Raw genomic sequence first — 18,157 nt, 5'->3', positions numbered from 1 at the left:
ATATCACATCTTGGGTCACAAATCAAGCCTCAGTAAACTGAATAAAACTGAAATCATATCAAGCATGTTTTCTGACCACAATGCTATGAGATTAGAAATGAATTACAGGGGGAAAAAACGTAAAAAACATAAACACATGGAGGCTAAACAATATGTTGCTAAATAACCAAGAAATCACTGAAGAAATCAAAGAGGAAATCAGAAAATACCTAGAGAAAAATGACAATGAAAACACGACAATCCAAAACTATGGGAAGCAGTTCTAAGAGGGAAGTTTATAGCTATACAAGCGTACCTCAAGAAACAAGAAAAATCTCAAATAAACAATCTAACCTTAAACCTAAAAGAACTAGAGAAAGAAGAGCAAACAAAACCCAAAGTTAGCAGAAGGAAAGAAATCATAAAGATCAGAGAAGAAATAAATGAAATAGAAACAAAGAAAACAATGGCAAAGATCAATAAAACTAGAAGCTGGTTCTTTGAGAAGATAAACAAAATTGATAAACCATTAGCCAGACTCATCAAGAAAAAGAGGGAGAGGACTCAAATCAATAAAATTAGAAATGGAAAAGGAGAAGTTACAACAGACACCACAGAAATACAAAGCATCCTAAGAGACTACTACAAACAACTCTATGCCAATAAAATGGACAACCTGGAAAAAATGGACAAATTCTTAGAAAGGTATAACCTTCCAAAACTGAACCAGGAAGAAATAGAAAATATGAACAGACCAATCACAAGTGATGAAATGGAAACTGTGATTAAAAATCTTCCAACAGGGGCTTCCCTGGTGGCGTAGTGGTTGAGAGTCTGCCTGCTGATGCAGGGGACACGGGTTCGTGCCCCGGTCTGGGAAGATCCCACGTGCCGCGGAGTGGCTAGGCCCGTGAGCCATGGCCGCTGAGCCTGCGTGTCCAGAGCCTGTGCTCCGCAATGGGAGAGGCCACAACAGTGAGAGGCCCAGGTACCACAAAAAAAAAAAGAAAGAAAGAAAAATCTTCCAACAAACAAAAGTCCAAGACCAGATGGCTTCACAGGTGAATTCTATCAAACATTTAGAGAAGAGCTAACACCCATCCTTCTCAAACTCTTCCAAAAAACTGCAGAGGAAGGAACACTCCCAAACTCATTCTATGAGGCCACCATCACCCTGATGCCAAAACCAGACAAAGATACTACAAAAAAAGAAAATTAAAGACCAATATCACTGATGAATATAGATGCAAAAATCCTCAACAAAATACTAGCAAACAGAATCCAACAACACATTAAAAGGATCATACACCATGATCAAGTGGGATTTATCCCAGGGATGCAAGAATTCTTCAATATATGCAAATCAATCAATGTGATACACCATATTAACAAACTGAAGAATAAAAACCATATGAACATCTCAATAGATGCAGAAAAAGCTTTTGACAATCAACACCCATTTATGATAAAAACTCTCCAGAAAGTGGGCATAGAGGGAAACTACCTCAACATAATAAAGGCCATATATGACAAACCCACAGCAAACATCATTCTGAATGGTGAAAAACTGAAAGCATTTTCTCTAAGATCAGGAACAAGACAAGGATGTCCACTCTCATCACTATTATTTAACATAGCTTTGGAAGTCCTAGCCACGGCAATCAGAGAAGAAAAAGAAATAAAAGGAATACAAATTGGAAAAGAAGAAGTAAAACTGTCACTCTTTGCAGATGACATGATACTATACATACAGAATCCTAAAAATGCCACCAGAAAACTACTAGAGCTAATCAATGAATTTGGTGAAGTTGCAGGATACAAAATTAATGCACAGAAATCTCTTGCATTTCTATACACTAATGATGAAAAATCTGAAAGAGAAATTAAGGAAACACTCCCATTTACCACTGCAATAAAAAGAATAAAATACCTAGGAATAAGCCTACCTAGGGAGACAAAAGACCTGTATGCAGAAAAGTATAAGACACTGATGAAAGAAATTAAAGATGATACCAACAGATGGAGAGATATACCATGTTCTTGGATTAGAAGAATCAATATTGTGAAAATGACTATACTACCCAAAGCAATCTACAGATTCAATGCAATCCATATCAAATTACAATGGCATTTTTCACAGAACTAGAACAAATCATCTTAAAATTTGTATGGAGACACAAAAGACCCCGAATAGCCAAAGCAGTCTTGAGGGAAAAAAACAGAGCTGGAGGAATCAGACTCCCTGACTTCAGACTATACTACAAAGCTACAGTAAACAAGACAATATGGTACTGACACAAAAACAGAAACACAGATCAATGGAACAAGATAGAAAGCCCAGAGATAAACCCACGCACCTATGGTCAACTAATCTATGACAAAGGAGGCAAGGATATAAAATGGAGAAAAGACAGTCTCTTCAATAAGTGGTGCTGGGAAAACTGGACAGCTACATGTAAAAGAATGAAATTAGAATACTCCCTAACACCATACACAAAAATAAACTCAAAATGGATTCGAGACCTAAATGTAAGACTGGACACTATAAAACTCGTAGAGGAAAACATAGGAAGAACACTCTTTGACATAAATCACAGCAAGATCTTTTTTTGATCCACCTCCTAGAGTAGTGGAAATAAAAACAGAAATAAACAAATGGGACCTAATGAAACTTAAAAGCTTTTGTACAGCAAAGGAAACCATAAACAAGATGAAAAGACAACCCTCAGAATGGGAGAAAATATTTGCAAACGAATCAACGGACAAAGGATTAATCTCTAAAATATATAAACAGGGCCTCCCTGGTGGCGCAGTGGTTGAGAGTCCGCCTGCCGATGCAGGGGATACGGGTTCGTGCCCCGGTCTGGGAGGATCCCATATGCCGCGGAGCGGCTGGGCCCGTGAGCCATGGCTGCTGAGCCTGCGCATCCGGAGCCTGTGCTCCGCAACGGGAGAGACCACAACAGTGAGAGGCCCGCGTACCACAAAAAAAAAAAAAAAAAAAAAAAAAAAAATATATATATATATATATATATATATATATATATATATATAAACAGCTCAAGCAGCTCAATATTAAAGAAACAAACAACCCAATCCCAAAATGGGCAGAAGACCTAAATAGACATTTCTCCAAAGAAGACATACAGGTGGCCAAGAAGCACATGAAAAGCTGCTCAACATCACTAATTATTAGAGAAATGCAAATCAAAACTACAATGAGGTATCACCTCACACCAATCTGAATGGGCATCATCAGAAAATCTACAAACAACAAATGCTGGAGAGGGTGTGGAGAAAAGGGAACCCTCTTGCACTGTTGGTGGGAATGTAAATTAATACAGCCACTATGTAGAACAGTATGGAGGTTCCTTAAAAAACTAAAAATAGAATTACCATATGATCCAGCAATACCTCTACTGGGCATATACCAGAGAAAACCATAATTCAAAAAGACACATGCACCCCAATGTTTGTTGCAGCACTATTTACAATAGCCAGGTCATGGAAGCAACCTAAATGCCCATCGACAGACAAATGGATAAAGAAGTTGTGGTACATATATACAATGGAATATTACCCAGCCATAAAAAGGAACGCAATTGAGTCATTTGTACAGTCATGGATGGATCTAGAGACTGTCACACAGAGTGAAGTAAGTCAGAAAGAGAAAAATAAGTATCGTACATTTATGCATATATGTGGAACCTAGAAAAATGGTACAGATGAACCATTTTGCAGGGCAGAAGTTGAGACACAGATGTAGAGAACAAACGTATGGACAACAAGGGGGGAAAGCGGCAGGGGGTGGAGATGGTGGTGTGATGAATTGGGTGATTGGGATTGACATGTATACACTGATGTGTATAAAATTGATGACTAATAAGAACCTGCTGTATATAAAAAAAACCTAAAAAACAAACAAACAAATGAAATCTTTATTGAGACGCAATTCCAATACCATAAAATTCACCCTTTTGAAGGGTACATTTAAATTATTTTTAGTATATTCACAAAATTGGGCAACCATCACTGTCACCTAAGTTTAGAAGATTTTTATAACCCCAAAGAAACCACGTACCCATCAGCAGTCACCCCCACCCTACCACGCACCTGAGAACCACTAATCTTTCTGTCTCTGTGGATTTGCCTGTTTGGAACATTTCATATAAATGGAATCATATAATAGGTGGTATTTTTTTATTTGGCTTCTTTCACTTAACGTATTGTTTTCAAAGTTTATCCATGTTATACCATGTATCAGGATTTCATTCTTTTCTATTCCCAAATAATATTCCATTGTATGGATATGCACCATGTTGTATTTATCCATTCATCTTTTGATGGACATTTGGATGGTTTCCACTTTGGGTCTATTATGAATAATGTTGCTGTGAACATTTGTATACTAGTTTTTGTGTGGACATATATTTTCATTCCTCTTGGGTATATACCTAGGAGTGGAATTGCTGGGTCATATGGCAATACTATGTTTAACATTTTGAGGAGCTGTCAAAGTGTTTTCCAAAGTGGCTGCATCATTTTACATTACCAGCAATGTATGAGGGTTCCAATTTCTCCACATCCTCACCAACACGTATTGTCTGTCTTTTTTATTATAGCCTTCTTAATGGGTGTGAAGTGATCAGGTCAGAACCTATGTCCCAGGGAGGGGATTCAGAGGGAAAGGCAGATTATATGGGCAGAGATCCTCCCTGGGGAGTGAGGGGTTCAAGCCACATATTGGGTGCCCCTGTCCTGGGGTCCAACACAGGGGAGACGAGCTCCCTTGGCTGGTTGGAGGGCCAGGGGGACTACCAGGAGGGCTGTGGGAAGCCTGGACTCTTCTCAGGAGGAGTAGGTACATTGAAATGCAAAAACCCTAATCTCGTATTTTGCAGTCTGTTTCAACTTTATTAGTCAAATGGTTTATTTGTGGATTCCTTAGGATTTTCTATATACAAGATCATGGTATCTGAAAATAGATAGCTTTTATTTCTTCCTTTCCAAAATTGATGCCTTTTATTTCTTTTTCTTGCCTAACTGTCCTAGCTATAACCTATGGTATAGTACAGTACAGTGTTGAATAGCCATTCTTGTCTTTTTCCTGATCTCAAGGGGAACACATTCATTCTTTCACCATTTAGTATAATATTAGCTGTGGATTTTCAGAGATGTCCTTTATCAAGTTGAAGAAGTTCCTTTCCATTCCCAGTTTTGAGTGTTTTTATCATGTAAGGGTGTTGGATTTTGTCAAATGCTTTTTTCTACATCAACTGCGATGATCATGTGGTTCTTGTCCTTTTTTATTAACATGGTGTGTTATATTGATTGATTTTTGTATATAAAACGAACTTTATACTCCTGGCTTAGATCCCATTCGGTCATGGTGTAGAATCCTTTTTTATATGTTGTTGGATTCAGTTTGCTAGTATTTTGCCTGGGATTTTTTATGTCTTTATTCATAAGAGCTATTGGTCCGTAGTTTTCTTTTGTGTGTGACGTTTTGGTGTTAGGGTAACACTGGCCTCACACAATGAGTTGGAAAGTTTCCTCCTATTCTATTCGCGTCACACTCATTCTTGTGTGAAAGTCTCTGCTCATGCCATTCCTGATCTGAAACACCCGTGCCTTGCCTCTCAGCACTCCAAGTCCTGTCCCTTGTTGGGAGACAGCTCAAGTTCTCCTGAGCCCCTTCCTATCTGCTCCAGCCCCACAGTGAGCTCACCCTCCGTGAAGCCCCTTCGATTCTCACCATGCTTACAGCTGGCGCTTACTGTAAAGTGCTGTAGCTATTCATAATCACAGTAAATGCCAGGTGTTAGGCAGAAATTGGAAGTAGGACAAGTGGTGTCCCAATAAGTAGCAGAGCCTCCATCAGGCAGCTGAAGGCAGGAAGATACCTGAGCCTGGTGACCCAGGACCAGCAGGACAACTCAGGGCCATATGACTAGCTCCCTAGTATGGCCGCAACAGAACACAGAGGCAGAATAGCAGCAATGCACTCATTACTGCTTGAATAGTGGCTCAGCAACTTACTAGCAAGTCATTCTCTAGCCCTAGTTTTCTCATCTTTGAAATGGGAATAATAATGTCAATCTCAGAGTCACGGTAAATATTACAGGAATTCACCTATGCAACACACATTGTATTAAGTTTAATATGTGGTAGCTTTAATATACACCAATGGATATTCTCTGTGAAACAAAAATTTGTGGTTAAATCTTGGAAATGCTGCAAACTACATCCCTCTTCTTGGAAATTCCCAGGGCACACTGGCATAGTAAAAGATCTGAAAAGTCCCATGTAAAGAATCCTATTTAATTCATTTTGGTCCAGGATTTCCCAGATCTCTTTGTTAAACTGACCCTCTCCTCCTTTCAAATTTAACATCTATTTAACACACTTTGGGAAACACAATATTAGCTGTATTTAGTTACTAAAGGAAGTCACATTCAATTGTTAAAAACTGATCACGTTTTACTGTTTTGCTTTTCCCATAGGCATGTATAATTTAAAAGTAGTAGCCTAGGAGAAATAAAGGCTTCTAACCTAGAGAGAACAGAATGCTTTGAAACCCAAAGGCAATGAGAAATTTCAGGCAGAAGGAGATCAATAAAGAGCTATTTTTGGCCATGGAGACATTTCTAGAATTACAGATTCTTAGAGTTTTATAGCATGTTAAAGTTCAGCTCCTTTAAATTCTCACCTAGTGCAGAAATTGCCCTTCATCAGTTCCAATGCCCCTGGCACATACCCAGCCTCCTCATTTTTAAGCAGCTCTAGTAATTAAGAAATTTTCCCTCACACTGGGCTGAAATCTGCCTCCTTGGAACCTCCACCAGAGATCATGTTAATGGAATTTTGACTTTTGTGCTTTAGTGAGAGCTGCCCATTTTGGAAATAGCAAATAAAAGGCACAGACATTTTTTGAATCCTTACGCAACGTGAAGTAACATATCTGTTAATTGAACAGTGAACTGAAAATAAGAATTGTTGGAAGCAACATTTTTCATTTTCTCCATCTGTAAATAGGGTGAATAATCAGAAGTTCAGCTATACTGTAAGTGATGCATGTAATATTTACTTTGTGGGCGGAATTATTTTTCAATTGGAAGTTTCTGAGTAGAAAGAGGGAATATATATTTTAATCAACTTCTATTTTCCTATTTTTTTAATTTTAAAAACATTTAAAGAGCCTTTCTTAAACTCATCATCTCAAGTTTATCCTTCTAGCTTCCTGTATTATACAAATAAGTATTAAATAATTAAAATATAGTATATGTCTCATAAATATAGGTTTATCAATAAGAACAGGTAACATTACCTACATTTAATGGAAATGTAGCTGTTTGATCCAATGTAGATTTCCCCAAGGCAAATCTTAAAATCTTTAAATTTTAAAACTTAAAACCTTAAGGAAAACCCCAAGGGGTAAACAGAATACCACTTAAATGGGAAGAGAACAAGGGTCTAGGGTCTTCTAAGAGTCTAATAAAATTCAGCAAGAAATCAGAGACTTGACAAAACCATAACCTGCTATAAAAAGGACAAGTTGTGTTTTCATAGGACAGTCCTTCCAAAGGAGAACTTTCCAGACTTGATCTCAGATTTTGCATTAAACTGCTACTTGGTCACATCTGTACCTCATTCTGATGCTGTGAAGCAAAAAGATTCACACTCCTGTTTTGCAAGGGAAGAAACCAAAGTAACGTCAAACCTGATTCGTGCTGGACAATACTCAATTCTATATTGATACTGACATACCAACAATTGGGTTAGTTTGGTGCTAGCTGTGTTCTCCTTTCAGTGAAATTGTTCTCTTTGTTTAAATTCAATAGTTTCCTTAATAAAGACAATGGAAAACCAATATAGGCCTGTGGAGGAAAAGAGTCAGCATTACTTAGGGCTAACAAATGCTGTTGTGGGCACTGTAATGCTTAATGTGCATGGCTTGCCTGAGGATTCTGTAACCTGGGCTCAACTGTAGTTGACAACACTATACTCACAGACAGACCACCGAGGCTGTTTTCGTCTTTGTCCTTCAAACACAGTGAGAATATCACAGGTTACATCATCTATGCCTTCAACACGTACTAGGGCAACTTAATGCAGTAACAGTCATTCATAGGAAACACTTTTTGAGTGCCTAAGGTGAGGCTGAATAAAACCTGGTCCCTGGCTTCATAGAACTGGCAGCTGAGAGAGACAGACTAGCCTATCAATCATTTCCAGAGAAAGTAACAAGTTCTTTGCGGGAGCCAGGCAGTCAAGGGCAAACAAATCAGAGCGGGTAGTGGGAAAGGGCTTCTCAGAGGAGCTGACTTCTGAGCTGTCAGTAGCAGAACGTAACCATCTCTGACTTCAATTCCCAGCACTCAGGTGAGAAAGTACCTCCTTACCCTGCTTGTCTGAGTTCTTGACACGGTAACAGCCAGATGTAGTGCCTGTGCTCTAAGAGGAAGAGAGAGAGAAAAGAGGAAAGAACAACGAGAAGGACAGAGAGAGAAGGAGAAGGACGACGAGAGGGAGACGGGAGGGGAGGAGAGAGAGAGAGAACAAGAAGCAGAAACTAGGGCTTCCCTGGTGGCGCAGTGGTTGAGAGTCCGCCTGCCGATACAGGGGACACGGGTTCGTGCCCCGGTCCGGGAGGATCCCATATGCCGCGGAGCGGCTGGGCCCGTGAGCCATGGCCGCTGAGCCTGCGATTCCAGAGCCTGTGCTCCCAGAGCCTGTGCTCCGCAACGGGAGAGGCCACAGCAGTGAGAGGCCCACATACCGCAAAAAAAAAAAAAAAAAAAAAAAAAAAAGAAGCAGAAACTAAAAGCCCCATTGTAAGCCGGTTTTGAAAGTTGCTAGACATGGCCAGGGGGGATGAAGGGTGACACCCTGTGCCCCAGCAGTTTGCATCCTCAACGCGGGTGTAAAACCTAGTGTACGAACCACCCTTCCTCCTTGCCAGGCAATGGGACAGGGGAACATGGTCTCCTCCAACCCAAGGAGCTTGGGTTGAGCCAAGGCAGTGAGCTGCTGCCTTCCTCCCCCCGTGAGGGCAGCAAGATGAAGGCGCACATCTCTATGCTGTCCCACAAAGTGAGGCCAGACACGTATGCTAATTCCCCGAGGTAACGTCTCCGCACAGAGCGCACCACGCACCGCAGTCCTCCACCTTCCCAGAAGTGGAGCCCATGAGGATGCCGCTCTGTCCCCTTCGGGATCCCACTCCCCACCCCGGAACTCCGCTGAAGGTCAGAAAAAAAAGTGCGAGTGATTACCTCAGGCTGTCCTCCAGGGTCTCCTCGTCCGAAGAGAAGGTCCCATTGCTGACACTCGGGGGAGAGCGACACTTGCGCCCTGCAGACGCCTCCCGGGCCGTCGGCGTGCCTTTCTTTTTCCTTTTGCCAAACAACTTCTTCAAAGGCTGGAATTTGCCTCCCTTCTTCTTGTCTGTGGATTACAAGATAAACACACGCTGCAGTTTGACAGGACCTAGAGCGAATTACCACCGGGCTGCGAGCCCGGGGCAAAGGGCGGCCCGGCTGTTGGAGCCAAGAGCCACCCGGCCGCAAGCCAACGCCGTCGTTGGGCAGCCGTTGCGCGCAGCAGCCGCAGCAGCGGGCGAGGCGGGCCCCGGGCATGGGTCCTACGCCCCCCCGCCCTCCCCCCCGGCTCTCGACAAGCGCCCGCGGGCACCACGAAGGGCTTCCAAGCTTCATGGTGGTCGGCAGGGCATCCATCCCCTGCACGTGCCACCCAAAGCTGCTGCCTGCTTTCTTTTAACAAAGCAGATGGCCAGGGCCCCTTTCCACGAAAGAAGCTGAGAAAAACACCTAAGTCAGACAGGTGGTTAAAAGATTTATATATCTAAGTATGTGACTTACATATATATATCATCTCCCCTGAGAATCACTCTCTTTCAGCCTTTGTTAGGTAACAGAAGATAACTGCTAACTCATGGCATAAGCTTTGTCCCCAATTCCCTCCATCCCCATGTATTTCCAGTTTATTCCTCTTGTCTCCTTTTAAGATCTACTATGAAGAGCCCCCAGAGGAGCTGCTATGAACATCTTTCCATATATTACTTGATCCAGTCAGGACCCAGGCTCACTGCCAGCACTTTCTACAGATATTTTAGGTAATACCTTTCAGTTCTGCTCCTTCAGATACAAGTCCCTCCAAATTACTCCATTCCTACCCCAGAAAAGAAAGTGTAAATCAGCCTCTACTAGGAGAAGTATCTTCTCAGATCTTTCCTTTTCTTTAAGAAGCTTAAAGAGTCATTTATCCAGTGGTCAATCTTTTTAAAAAATTATTTAACCCTTACTATGCACGACTGCTCTAAGACCTTTACAGATATTAACTCAGTTATCTTCAAAACAACCCTGGGAAATAGATATTACTAACATCCCTATTTCACGGATGAGGAACCTGAGGCCCAGAGAGATGAAATTACTTGTCTGTGTCATGGGAGACATATCTTAGAAGCTGAAGTCAGGAGCTTTGAGAGAAAAGGAGAGATGAACACTCACAATGTGTATAGAAAAGTACTTGCACAAAACACACAGGTACGAGCCCGCAGCTGGGTATCAGAGCCCCCAGATCTCTGCTGGCCAGAGTCTACAGAGAGATCTGGGTATAAAAATGAGGTTAATGATGTTCAAGGTAGTCATCTCATTTCCTCTGGTGATCTGCAGTTCTGGCCTTACTAAGAGTTCACAGAAAATCTGACATGAGGAAGCAGAAAGTATAATCACCAATTACAAAAAGATAACAGTCTGGGGCTTCCCTGGTGGCGCAGTGGTTGAGAGTCCGCCTGCCGATGCAGGGGACACGGGTTCGTGCCCCGGTCCGGGAAGATCCCACATGCCGTGGCGCGGCTGGGCCCGTGAGCCATGGCCACTGAGCCTGCGCGTCCGGAGCCTGTGCTCCGCAGGCGGGAGAGGCCACAACAGTGAGAGGCCCGCGTACGGCAAAAAAAAAAAAAAAAAAAAAGATAACAGTTTGGAATCCTTAGTATAAATACAAACACACCTTCAAACTTCATCGGTCCCTTAAATAACATACTGTATCACCCTTAAAAGGAAAGGAGATTTACAACATAGCAGATGCCCCCATACATAAGGCACTGTGCTAGGCATGTAGTCCTCAGAATTAAATTATTTAAAAGACAAGGAAATGTGCAATATAATTGAGATCATATCATTTAAAAATGGTAAAAAAAAAACAAACCCAAAATTGGAGGGTTTAATTTCAGAATGTCTGTATGTTTTCAGTTGTTATTTATTCAGGAGTATAGGCCAGAGATTTTCATGAAACCTACTTTTGGTTCCCATCAGTAAAATCTCCAAAGGCTAATATAAAAAATTATAATCAGTAGTTTTTGAAGACCACCACAGAATATTAGTGAAATGTTAGAAGAATTGATTCTATATAAAATGAGTCAATTTAAAAAATTTAAATTAAAAGAATTCTATAAGGTGCCACAAGTATCATTACATTACTATAGAATTGGTCTTTGGCACTGCCTGATGAAATAAGTGAGTACTTTCTCTACAACTGTCAAAGGCTCAAAATATGTAAGTGACATCTGATTTCTAAGTTTGACAGCATCATAGTAAATGGTCAAACAGTAGCTTATGCTACATTTCACTTTATTTCTGAGGTAAAATTCTTTTTTTTCCTTTTATATCAATTGCTTTTTTCCCACTGTAGAAATACCTAACCCCAAATTCTCTAATCAGAAATATTCTAAAAGACCATAGCAAAATTCTAAAAGTATCAGTTATGATAACATCATTACCTCCAGCCTGGGCCCACAAATTTAGCTTTTAAGCTAAGTGGAGAATTTTAGAATGTTAGAATTTATTGATTGGGGGAAAAAAGTCATCTTTTTCTCTAAAATCAAGGTGGATTTGGTGGGGTTCAGTTGAGCTGGAACCAAGAGAGTTAACTATAATTAAAGGCAAATTAAATTACAGTTTCTTGCATGGGTATTTAACTGATGGGTGACTTGGTCTACATGGTCAGCCAAGAAGGCTGATGAGGGCCTTTGTAATGCTCGGCGTCTTTTTTTTTTTTTAATTGGGGTATATTTGATTTACAATGTTGTGTTAGTTTCTGCTGTACAGCAAAGTGAATCTGCTATGCAAATACATATATCCACTCTTTTTTAGATTCTTTTCCCATGTAGGCCATTGCAGAGTATTAAGTAGAGTTCCCTGTGCTATACAGTCGGTCCTTATTAGTTATCTGTTTTATATATAGTCGTGTGTATGTGTCAATCCCAATCTTCCAATTTATCCCTCCCCCATTACCCACTGGTAATCATAAGTTTATTTTCTACGTCTGTAACTCTATTTCGGTTTTGTAGATAAGTTCATTTGTAGCCTTTTTTTTTTTACATTCTACATATAAGCGATATCATATGATATTTGTCTTTCTCTGACTTACTTCACTCAGTATGAGAATCTCTAGGTCCATCCATGTTGCTGCAAATGGCATTATTTTGTTCTTTTTTATGGCTGAGTAATGCCTCAGTCTTTTTTTTTTTTAATTTATTTTTGTCTGCCTTGGGTCTTTGTTGCTGCACGTGGGCTTTTCTCTAGTTGCGGTGAGCGGGGGCTACTCTTCATTGCAGTGCGCGGGCTTGTCCTGTTGCAGAGCACGGGCTCTAGGCGTGTGGGCTTCAGTAGTTGTGGTACATGGGCTCAGTAGTTGTGGCTCATGGGCTGTAGAGCGCAGGCTCAGTACTTGTGCATGGGCTTAGTTGCTCCACAGCATGTGGGATCTTCCCGGACCAGGGCTTGAACCCATGTCCCCTGCATTAGCAGGCGGATGCTTAACCACTGCACCACCAGGGAAGTCCTGCCTCAAGTGTCTTGAATGGGGGTAGCCACCAGATAAAATATTTGCTGCACTGGTCATATTGGGGGGGAGGGGTGGGGAAGAAAGTGAACAGACAGTCTGGGAGAGGACACCAGGGTGTGGAAGCCTCAGCTCGGAGAACTTGGCGGGCTTCATGCGAGTACAGAATGGCCTCCTTCAGGTGACCTATCTGTAGAGCTGGCCATTTGAGGACTGCTTGTAATCCAGGCAGCCTAGCACTTTGTGCTGCATGTTATATGGGCAATCACTTGGCATGAGTCCACACACATCATCCTGGAAGACGTGTCAAAGTCCAGATGTCAGATAGCGCCCACCCTTCTCATAAATTACTTGGGAAAGGCTGCTTCATCAATGCCTTACTTATTACCCGGAAGGTAAAAGAACAGTAAAACCTACCTGAACTCTCCATCCAACAAACAATCCTCTTACCATGAGAAACAGAAAGATTCTAAGTCCTAAGAACACCAATCTTTCTTCGGAGGAGGAGTCAGAACACAGAAGCTTTTGTTAGAAGTCTGCTTCAAAGTCTTAGTGTTTGGTGACATCTCAGTTATAAAAAAAAAAATTTCCCCCATTCTCATTTCCTAAATTATACATTCCTGTCAGAAATATCTTTACATTTTAAATAAAATTTAAAAGTTTATTTTTATGATTATTTTATTACTGACTGTGGCAATTAATTATTTTTCCAGGATTAACTTTAGAAAAAACTCAGTAATTGCAACGAGGTCCACCCAACATTCGGACAGCAAACTGTGACTTAGCAACACTAATAGAGAATAAAATTTTATAATTCAGGGAAGGAGTTATACTCTTATTTACTTGATTCCCCAATTTTCTTCTCAATGTTTAGGTCTAAGCTCTTTTATATCAAAAAAGTGAGTACTAAGAAGCAGCCCAGGTCTCCTCCGAGTCTCGCTCTTCTAGACCCCGCTTCGCCGCACATTTAAGATGCCTCGTGGAAGCCGAAGCCGCACTTCCAGCGTGGCCCCTCCGGCCAGCCGGGCACCTCAGATGAGAACTGCACCCAGGCCAGCGCCCGCCGCTCAGCCACCCGCAGCGGCTTCACCATCTGCTGTCGGCTCCCCTGCTGCTGCTTCCCAGCAGCCAGGTCTGATGGCCCAGATGGCAGCCACTGCAGCCGGCGTGGCTGTGGGTTCTGCCGTCGGCCACACTCTGGGTCATGCCCTCCCTGGTGGCTTCAGTGGAGGAAGTAATGCTGAGCCCTCAAGGCTTGACATCACTCACCAGGAGCCTCGGGGAACCTAGCCTGCACAGCAGCAGCAGAGTGGCCCATGGTTTTTTGAGATGAAACAGTTTTTGGAGTGTGCCCAGAACCAGGGTGACCTTAAGTTGTGTGCAGGTTTCAGCGAGGTGCTGAAAACAGTGCAGATTGGCGAACGGGTTAGCTTCATCAAGAAGTTCCAGTTGGAGGTATGAAAAATCATCTCTCATGACCACGTTGGTTTAGCATTAAAAATATAATTGATAATGAAGATATAAAGGGTGAAGCCACCAGTTAAACCTCTCCTCGATCATTAATAGCTTTTGTGCTTCAGGATTGCAGTGGAAGAGGGTATTCTCACCATATAGAAGCTCACGGAGATGGTATTAAGTTTGGGGCTGGGTGCGTGTTTATGTGGCCTCTTAAACATGCTTTTGTTTGTGAATTAATTAGAATAAAGTGATTTTCTTTCCAAAAAAAAAGCAAGTACCTAAATTTCATGAAGCACTCACAATTCTATGCTACAACCACCATTATGAAAACTTGAGCATGTGTCTGCACATAGCCACTCGATAAACTATTTTATGATCCGTTTATGATTTGGGGGCTGTAATAACTGTCTGTCTCCCCGGAATCAACTGGATTAAGTGCACGGTCATCAACAGCAGCTATTTTTCTTGACAAATAACGCCAATTGTCATTGTGAATATATTTGTACAGATGGGGCCTAAAAGATCAAAGCAATTTTCACAATGCAGTAAAACAGAGCTCTTCTGCAATGCTATTAATATTCCAAAACACAACGGTCATATAGAAGGAGTATGGCTTCGCAAAGTATTCTCTAACATTAAGGTATTTAGAATGGCATTTTAGAAGTTTACAACAGAAATTTACTTTTGTTGGCTGGTTGGGACAGTGGGGAGAGAAGGGGAGGGAGAAGAAAGCAATGTTATTTCTACTAAATTTGTTTTTTTAATGACTGCAGCTCTAGTTAGGGGTTAAGTATGTAGGCCCCAGAGATGAGAGCAGTTGGCCTGAATCCTGATCCCATGTCTTACTAGCTATGAAACATCTGCTTACCAGCCTCTGTGGAAGTTGACCATCTTAAATGGTAAGATTGAGTTTATAGGAGAGAAAACAGTGGGTATCACATTTTCTTAATATTTCAGCATTTCTCTGCCATAATTTTTCACGTGAAAGAACCTATATCTGCACATACACTGCTTCAGGGATCACAGTAATTTTCATTCTTTAAGTACTGAATTGAATTAATTTATTTTCATCATCCAATAATTACTTTAGGGAATTTGTTTTCATTTTAAAAAGTACTCAGTATCCATTATTTCATGGATATAATTACATACCATTTGATGGCTGCATCATCATAATTGCTAGTTTATATAGAAGATTCTAAAAATTAATAATCACTGGGCAAGTCAAGCAAATCTGATTCATTTTCCATTTGTCATAAGAATGCACTTCTTACATTTTCATTTCTAAACCTAAAATAATAAAAGCATACAATTTCTCTGCATTGGATTTATATGCTACACTTCCAAATGAGAAACAGAATTTCCTCTCATAGTTCATCTGGAGCATCATAAATGTCTTAGTCTGGAGTTTCTCAGAATGTGCTCTGTGGGTCAGTACCAGGTTCTTATTCAAAGACCAGTACATTTGAGAATCCACATAAAACCAAGTTAAACATGCTTCTTTACTATGGGACCTTTCAGAGTCTTTAATATGCTGATAGCATTATTGTGCTCCAGAAGAGCAGAGAATATGCAGTGCTGCCCAAACTTGACTTTCTGGACATCTATGATGACTAGTGTTCCTCTGAACACACTCGGGGAAACAATGTCTTCACTATTTCTTTCAAATACCTTTTAGTTTCTTTAGGTATCATATATTTTATACACACTAAATTCCTCCCCTAAATTCCGGAGCACACTGCTCAGTAAACATGAGTTTACATTACTAGACTGTATGTCTAGCAATCTTTTTTAACTGAACAGTTTCTTCTCTAAAGTATTCTGATGTTCCAGGGCTAAGAAAAGCACTGCAAAATTCCTCTTAAATTAGTAAAATTATAGGATTCAGGCAACTGCCGTGTACCATGTCCTAACACGATGCCTCACACAAAACAGACACTCAGTATACAGATGGACTGTTCCCTATTCCCTTAGAGCTAGACATACTTTAGAAATCAGAAGTTTTCAGATTGTAGACAGGCATATTTAAACCCCAGTGGGGTCGGTGACAGCGCTTTACAATCAAATGCAGTGTTTCTGGAAAACATTTATATTCACCTTACTTTTTGCTAACAAATGAATTTGTGCCAAACTTACAAAGAACCTTTGGGAGTTTGAAAATACAGATAAAGGGTGGTGATCTCTTTAGGCAGCACCGTCAGCCCTGTAATCACACTTGTTCTGAAAATGCAAGTTTGTTCCAATGTGATTGACATATGTTATCCCATCCACGAGAAACACTGAGTGCGGAAAACTGCACTCAGCTGAATTGAGGTGTGTAGGAACACACAAACGCCCCACACACATACACCTCAAATGTCTACCAGTTCCCGCAGATTGCCACCTGTGTTATGAGATAAACCCAAGCACATGTTGTATTACAGTTTTCTGTCCAATTTTGGGGAAAAAAACCCTTCCACAGCCTCACGATAACTCACAAATTGCAGCCTTCCGATGCTCTAGTCCACAAGAAAACTTTGTCTTTTTCAAGGTAAAGTACATTGGAGTATTGTTTTATTTCATCATCATTTAACATGTGTAAAACTGTGCTAAAATTTTTATTAGGTGCCTACCCTTTTAAATAAGTCACAATTTTTTGTGTTGTGCTGCTATCCCATTTTCCCATTAGCCCTTGGTTTTCACTTTGTGATTCTGCATAGCTCACTGATTTTCAGCAATACATATGTCATGTTATAGCAAAACTGACTGTACATGCTAAGCAGAACCTACTGAAATAGGTTTGTACTGTACTTACTAGGTCTAAGCAAGGACCAATCGTTTCTTTGGCCCTTTGTTTCTCCAAACCACATTAATTGTTCATTTTTCTGGTTTTTCCCACTGGACTACCTCAGAACCCCATTTTACATGTTTCACAACAATTCACAGGAGAAACCAACTAATACTGAGAAGCAGTAACAGAGGCAGATACGATTTTTCATGTGAAGTCTCAGTGTTTGGCCACATTTCTCCCACATGCTAGAAGACGTGTGGGTGGTGGTTCTTTTCACTGCCAATTTCTGCCACTTGAGTTTCAGAGGGTGCTGTGAATCAATGCCCGACTCTGAGCGGAGAATACTGGCAGGGGAGCTGCCTGATACCTTGCCCGGCATATTTGGTGCAGCAGCCAACTACCTCAACAAAGGCTACCTCTACGCAAGGGCTGAACACCTTAAATTCACTTCAATTCAACACCTACTGTTGAACACCCAGCACCTGTGGGATCGGTGCGGGGCCCAGCTGGAAGCACTAATGGGTAAAACAAAAGCTTTAGGGATATCTGAGGCTGTATCAGTCAGGGTTTAATCAGAGAAACAGAACCAGCAGGAGGTGTTTTTGCACGGGCATGTGTGCATGTGCATAAGTATGTGCATGTGTGTGTTTGTGTGTGTGTATAAAATACATTAAGAGATTTATTGCAAGAAATTGGCTTATGCCAGGTGGAGGCTGGCTAAGCAAGTTTGAAACCCATAGGGCAAGTCCTCAGGAAGGGCAGGTTGGAACTTGCTGCTGGTTCACAGGTGGAATTTCTTCTCCCAGGGAAGCCTCAGTCCTGTTTTTAAGGCTTTTCAATTTATAGACTCAGGCCCACCCAGATTATGCTGTATAATCTCTCTTGCTTAAAGTCAACCGATTATGGACTTTAATTACATACAAAACATCTGCACAGCAACAGCTCAATTAAACAATATTTGTGTTTGATTAAATAACTAGGGAGTATAGCCTAGTGAAGCTGACGCAGCAAAATGATCACACTCCACCCTCTGTCAACTTGGCACTTGTGCTCAGCTCCTCAAACCACGCTTCATTTCCACATAAA

The 18,157-nt window shown here is 41.1% G+C and overlaps 1 pseudogene across 1 annotated transcript; it reads left to right on the top strand.

The window, feature by feature from the left end:
* The first annotated feature begins 13,815 nt into the window (after window positions 1–13,815).
* On the top strand, window positions 13,816–14,321 carry LOC307051695 (coiled-coil-helix-coiled-coil-helix domain-containing protein 2-like; annotated as a pseudogene). Its single transcript has one exon. The product of its transcript is annotated as a coiled-coil-helix-coiled-coil-helix domain-containing protein 2-like (transcript).
* The last annotated feature ends 3,836 nt before the right edge of the window (window positions 14,322–18,157 follow it).

The sequence above is a fragment of the Hyperoodon ampullatus genome (assembly GCF_949752795.1).
Source record: "Hyperoodon ampullatus genome assembly, chromosome: 1".
In the NCBI taxonomy this organism is placed as follows: domain Eukaryota; kingdom Metazoa; phylum Chordata; class Mammalia; order Artiodactyla; family Ziphiidae; genus Hyperoodon; species Hyperoodon ampullatus.
This window is presented reverse-complemented; position numbering and strand designations above follow the sequence as displayed.